The sequence below is a fragment of the Bos taurus genome, chromosome 3 (genome assembly GCF_002263795.3).
Source record: "Bos taurus isolate L1 Dominette 01449 registration number 42190680 breed Hereford chromosome 3, ARS-UCD2.0, whole genome shotgun sequence".
Classification (NCBI taxonomy): domain Eukaryota; kingdom Metazoa; phylum Chordata; class Mammalia; order Artiodactyla; family Bovidae; genus Bos; species Bos taurus.
Genome location: NC_037330.1, coordinates 37,876,270 through 37,882,048, shown reverse-complemented (window position 1 = coordinate 37,882,048; position 5,779 = coordinate 37,876,270). Strand labels below are relative to the sequence as shown.

The following is a 5,779-nucleotide window of genomic DNA, read 5'->3' as shown; positions in this document are numbered from 1 at the left end:
TTCTTGAAGTGAAGTGAAGTTGCTCAGTCGTGTCCGACTCTTTGCAACCCCAAGGACTGTAACCTACCAGGCTCCTCCAGCCATGGGATTTTCCAATCAGGAATACTGGAGTGGGTTGTCATTTCCTTCTCCAGGAGATCTACCCCATCCAGGGATTGAAACTGGGTCTCCCACAGTATAGGCAGACGCTTTACCATCTGAGCCACCAGGGAAGTATTTTGTCTTCTTGGATATTCTCTATCTTTACTGTTGAAAAAGTGAAAGTGTTACTCGGTTAGTCTTTCTGACTCTTTGTGACCCTGTGGACTGTAGCCTGCCAGATATTGGAGTGGGTAGCCATTCTTTTTTCCCTGGAATATTCCTAACCCAGGGATTAGACCTGGGTCTCCTGCATTGCAGATAGACTCTTTACCATCTGAGTCACCTTAATGAACCACTTTTCCTGGTTCTATACCTATTAATACCTTACAATACAGTTTTAAAAATCTGATTATTATTTAATATATGTTACCTGAATAGTACTGAATTCATCTGCTCTGATTTCAGTTTCAGTCTCAGTCTACTCAGTTTGGAACTAAAGCTCCTTTCATAATCTACATCTCAAAATATTTCTAAAAATAATTTCAAAATATCTCTTACACATGCCAAAAATATTCAGTTGATCTGAAAGCAAGTAATTCCACAGTCTTGAGGTTACTCACTCTAGTGATTGTACTAAAAAGTAATGCCAAGCTCTGATTTGACAAAGCCAGAACCATCACCAAGACTAGTTGAAGGTGGTTTAGAACTCCACCTTATCTAATAGCTTAGCTACATTTTTGACATTGCAAATAGAACAATATCTATACTAGACAAGTGCTTGCATTCCTAACACACTACTGAGTCCATTTGTAAATCCTGATTTTTCCTAGATGCATAATTACCAAAGTAAGATGAGAGAAGATAGGTTAATGTGGTTCACTCATACTGTAATTTAGAACTACCAGTTATTTGCATCCTTAATTTTTCTGCTATGTCAAACAGTTATAGGCTCATTTTTATGGCATTTATTTTTGGGGTTATGCTGACCTTCTCTGAAATCTGACCTCTTCAGTGTCCCTGTGCTCCCATTTCTGACAAGTATCTAGCTACTTTGTAAATACATGAATCTAATACATAGAGGAAAGGAATTATGTTACTGCTATGGTGATCATTGTTTACCTGTAGGTACTCTGAAAGAATGGCAATTCTAACTTTTTGTATTTAATCACAACTCTTGCTTTTCATGAATCATAATCAATAAAATTAGCAGAAAACAAGGGTGAACTTATTACTTATTTAATATCAATGTGACTTCCAAGAGAAAAGAGCATTCTAAAGGTCAAGACAAAGGAGTGAAAAATCCATACATCTGTTTACATAAAGTAGAAAAAAATATGTTTAGTAAAAGATTACCTAAAATTCAAAGGCAATGTGTTGCAAGTGAATATCTGTAAAGCCACATAGTAGGTAATGGCAAAGATTTTTTTATGCTTAATTATTTTACATAATAAATTTTTCATGATAGACATTTAAGAAAACAGTTTATATCACTAATATGCAGATATATACAAATAAAAGTAGTAATTTTACAGAAAGGCAGATTTCAACATTGTGGCAACATTTGTGCATGTGTGTTTTATATGTATATTTCTGGTTAATTTTCATTGCCTAGAAGGAAATATACAGTACTGCTGAAAGTTCAAACTGAAGTTATGTTTTGAAGGGCCTTTTAGTGTAATATGTTAGTCTTCAATAAATTATTCTAAGAAATGATTGATATATGTATAAATATATGCATTACACAGATTTGTAAAAACTGAAAACAATAAAAATTTCTATTATAAAGTAATTGATTGAATAAATTGTGACATAATTATGGAAAAGACTTTGAAAGAGCTTTTTGAAGAACAGTTAAAATTATAAAATTATGAAATGTTTAAAAACAAGTTGCTGAATAGATTTAAATCACATTCACAGTTCAAAAAAAAAAAAAGCTGAAAGTTTAAACATCAGTATGTTAACAAAAGACAAAAGGTACATTTGGGACTAGGATTTCAAAATGCTTATAGGCTTTGTGTGTGTGTTTGTAAAAAAAAATAAAGATAGATGATAGATGTGTATAATAATTGTCAAGAGAGTGTAATCTCCTTGGTTCTATCTAGTCACAATAAAGATTTGAAGCGATGGACGTTAAAGTCCTCAGTGCATCACAGCTCTCGGACAGTCCGTGTTATAGTTCTCAGATCAGTTTTATTTAGAAAATAAAGGAAAATACATCCTTGAGGTGTGAAGGCATGCTGACCCAAAAGACATGAAGAGAAGAGAGAGAGAGAGAGAATGAGCGCACATGAGAGAGAAACCCCCCCACCCCCAAGCCCTTTGGCTCCTCTTTTTATATGTTTTTTCCCTCCCTCTGGGCCTGCCCTATGTAAATTGGGCACCCAGGAGTGCTGTTTGTTCTCTCTGAGGTCCTCACTCCAGTCCTCAGACCTTCCTTTGTTCTATTTTCCAGGGCTTTTCCCTTCCTTGTCTTTTAGCCACCGCCATTCTGGACTCCTGTTTCCTATTCTAACTACCTAACATAATCTTAATAAAATTTTTTTTAAAAAATGAATTAACTAAAAGTTATGGGTATTTTGTGGAGAAAGGAATGGCAACCCATTTCAGTATTCTGCCTGGAGAATCCCAAGGACAGAGGAGCCTGGCTGACTGCAGTCCATAGGGTAGCAAGGAATCAGACATGACTGAAGCAACTTGGCTCAAATCAGCATGGGTGTTTTGCTAGAAAATTCAGGTCAACATTTTAGCCTGTGTTTTATAAACACCAGAGTAACCACAGAGCAACCGCATGCACACACACACACACACACACACACACACATATACAGGAATACAAAACTTTGAAAAATTCAGAGATTTCAAGATTTTTATCTCTGTGCTTGTGAATCTGTAGAGATGTTAGAAATTATGTGCAGACATCTTCACATTTCCTATGAATTTTTAAAGGAAATGTCATGTAAAATTCCAAATTTCACATCTTTCTTTCAGAGTTTCTTCTGTCACTCTGATTGCATCAATATGCTCAACAACTGGCCAATATTCTCCATAGTTGAGCAGTTATTTTTCAAGAATAGTAAAGCCTTCCTGTTGCAGTACTTTCAGCAGCTGTGAATGTCCTCAGGAGAGCATGAACTGGAAATAATTTTTGAGACTGGCATAAAGGAAGGAAGAAAAAAAAAAATCATGGAGAAATTTTTGCCTTAGGTATTCATCATCTGGCTCAAGGCATGAAAAGTGATAGGAAGATGAAAGTCACTCAGTCGTGTCCAACCCCATGGACTATACAATCCTTGGAATTCTCCAGGCCAGAATACTGGAGTGGGTAACCTTTCCTTTCTCCAGGGGATCTTCTGGTTTTCCAACCCAGGCCTCCCGCATTGTGGGCAGATTACCAGCTGAGCCACAAGGGAAGCCCAAGAATACTGGAGTGGGTATTCTATCCCTTCTCCAAAGCATCTCGACCCAGGAATCCAACCAGGGTCTCTTGCATTGCAGGCAGATTCTTTACCAACTAAGCTATCAAGTCAGCCCAATTCTCCCTCTCAGGAGGTCAGGACTGTAGAGAGAATATTCCCCTCCCCTCCCCCATATCCCCTAATACCACTTTAATCTTATGTGATGTTCTGGAAATTGATAAATAAGCTCCATATTATTCAAACTTAAAGCATAGTGTTCTATCTCTCTTTAAAAATTTTACGGCTCATTTACTCTTACCCTTTCCGTTGAAGACAGGAAAGAATAAAACTTTGTCTTATTTTGATTATGCTGTGTTAAAATATGGAGCTGACTTAATGAAATGACCTGAGGGAATTAGTAGTCACTTCTTACTTACTGATCTTTAGAAGCTATGATGTTTGGAAAAAAGTGCCTCCCTGAATAGTCACTTGTTTATGTTCCCTCTGTGCAAGGTCAATCTTATCTGCAGGAACAAAAGACTATTGCCAGTGGTGTAAATTAAGAAAGACTATGAAAAAAAAAAATGCTCTTCCAATATGATTGGTTTGTAGATCTTCAGAAAAATTTATATACTATGTATTACTTGGGATTAATATGGATGATTAGTAAAATGCAAATGTGAGGCCAAGAATTATTAGCTCATTCACATTTTATAAATTATAAGTGTATAAAAATCCAAGTAAGCTAGCCAGGGAACAGGTAAAACCTAAATAAATGTAATTCCAAGGAGGTAAGATTTAAAATATATATACTCTATTTATGAAAGTGGGAAAGTAAAATATTCCTAACACTCTACTGCTGCCTATATGCTTCAGTGTTTCTTCTCTTCTGACTTATCCTTCCACTTTCTTTTATTCTCACCTTTATTCAACTCCACTCTTAGCTGCTTCATTCTTTAAGAATTCCCTGTAATCTTCAATATTTTACCCTTAAAACATTCCTCCAAAGCCTGTAAAATCTGTTTTGAGGATACCATTTTCTTTCAAATTAAGTGGAAGCTATTTCATTCTCCTATATGATAAGCATCCTCTGCTCACTCCCCACCACTTACCACCAACCCCACTCACCACCACCCCCTCGCCAATTCCCAATATGGAGTGCTTAACGGTCGCTTGAGGTATCTCTATAAAATTCAGATTCCAGAGTCCTCTTCAGAGTCTGATTTAGAAGATTGAGAGTCAGGTCAGGGATTGAGTTTAGCAAGCATCCCAGGTGAACTTGATTCAAGGAGTCCTCAGGGCACACTGAGGAAAGCTGCTCCACCTGGCCTGGAGGAGGAGCCCGTGGGGGCAGAGGGAGGGGCTTCAGGAGAAACATAAAATGGATGACTAGCATGTGTAACCTCGACTCTTCTGACCTGGCATATCTGTCCAGTCTGCCTTCAAATCTCAGAGGATGATAAGCAGAAAAAACCATTCCTGAAGGTAAGCTTCAGAACTGGGCAGATTTTCTTGCCTAGACCTTGGGCCTCACCTGTGGCGGCTTAGCTCTTTTTTGTTAGGAAATGTGTATTAGATTTCAGTAATTGTGGTAGCTGTTGGAGTATATTGGAGAGAAGGTAGTAGTAGCATTTTGGCCTTCAAAGGGTATAATTCATAGAAAATAAATGGTCAATAAAGTAATAACAATAAAATGTAAAGTTATGGTGGATAAAATGTAGGAAACTTGGAAAATAAGACAAAAAAAACTTATAATAATCAAGGAAGAATACCTTTAGGGTATGATATTTAACTCACATTTACTAAAGAAACTTGCTGGCTACCAATGGGCACTTTGGTACTAGCAGAGAGAAAGGAATGCCCTTGAAAGGAAGTTATACTCTATTCAAAAAACCCTAAAAGATATTTACTGTGGTTAATGTGTACTCTGAGAAAGGACAAGGACAAGAGCTCAGGCTAGAGAAAGCAACAAGCTAGATCAATTGTGTGCACCCTTGTTTATCGTGTTTATGGGTTAATAACTTCATTTTAAGGGAAATAGGGACTGAGCGAACCACATAAAGGGGAGTGCTCTGTCGCTCAGTTATTTCTGACTCTCTTGTGACACCATGGACTGTAGCCTACCAGGCTCCTCTGTTCATGTAATTTGCCAGGCAAGAATACTGGAGTGGATTGTCATGTCCTGCTCCAGGGCATCTTCCCAACCCAGAAATAGAACTGACCTCTCTTGTATCTCCTGCGTTGGAAGGCAGATTTTTTTTTTACCACTAGCACCACCTGCGAAGCCCCTATAGAGTTGGGCC

The 5,779-nt window shown here is 37.5% G+C and overlaps 1 long non-coding RNA gene across 1 annotated transcript; it reads right to left on the bottom strand.

The window, feature by feature from the left end:
- Window positions 1-2,725: 2,725 nt before the first annotated feature.
- On the bottom strand, window positions 2,726-4,955 carry LOC132344989 (uncharacterized). Its single transcript, XR_009494088.1, has 3 exons — window positions 4,399-4,955; window positions 3,914-4,000; window positions 2,726-3,232 (listed from the first exon to the last, which is right to left on the bottom strand). It is a non-coding gene; the product is annotated as an uncharacterized lncRNA (long non-coding RNA).
- Between the last annotated feature and the right edge of the window lie 824 nt (window positions 4,956-5,779).